This window comes from Euphorbia lathyris, chromosome 10 (genome assembly GCF_963576675.1).
Source record: "Euphorbia lathyris chromosome 10, ddEupLath1.1, whole genome shotgun sequence".
Taxonomy (NCBI): Eukaryota; Viridiplantae; Streptophyta; class Magnoliopsida; order Malpighiales; family Euphorbiaceae; genus Euphorbia; species Euphorbia lathyris.
Window position 1 is genome coordinate 22738170 of NC_088919.1, and position 933 is coordinate 22739102.

A 933-nucleotide genomic window follows, 5' to 3' on the forward strand; every position below is an offset into this window, starting at 1 on the left:
TTGCAGGTGTCATCTGATAAATAAGTGAAATTTAACAAAAACGCTCGTTTTCTTTGGATGATAGGATTCTATCATCGGAATGCCACATCTGAATCGAGCACGTTTTTAATTACTCTTTCAGATAACAGAAATTTAAAATACTGTCACAAAAAATATTCAGACGACACGAAAACAAACATCTGTCATGTATCTTGTCATGTGAAAGGGAAAATGGCATAGTGTTAACTGCGAACTCGCAGTACTTCACGATTTAATAGAACCGAGAATCATATGTATGTTTTGGCTTCACGATTTTAGCTGATCCGCGAAGCCTTTAAGCTTCACGACCGTGAAGCTATCAGGTAAAATCAGAAAATTCCAAATGTAGGTACAATACACAAAACTACCTAGCCTAAAGAGATTTATGTATGTAAAATGAACATAATACTTACATGAAGAGCTTGAATCTTATATATAAAAATGAAGGATTCGCAATGGATAGAATAAGTTAGTTAGTTTTGTGAGAAATAAGAAAAATGAAGAAGATGCTAAGTTATTATATATATAGAGAAAATTACAAAATTGGGTCAAACGGGAGATCCATTTATATATTTAACGCATTTATCCAATTTACTACATATCTAGACTATTTTTGTGTGATTTTTCTAAAATATCCCAACCTTTCATCTTTCCTCCTTCCCTTTCCTCTTCCTTGCACGATTTCTTTCATCTCTTCCTTTATATTGCGAAATCTGCACCATTTTCTTCATCACCATGTCTTTCTCTTCTTCATCTCTTTATCTCTTGATTCTTCATCTTTCTATTGCTAGAAAATTAAGTCATGGTTCTTCATCCCTGTCTCTTCTTATCTCTTGGTTTCTTTCTTCTTGTACGGATCGAAGAAATCGTTATTCAACGTTATTTTGATTGTTTTTCTGCGTTTATCATATGGTT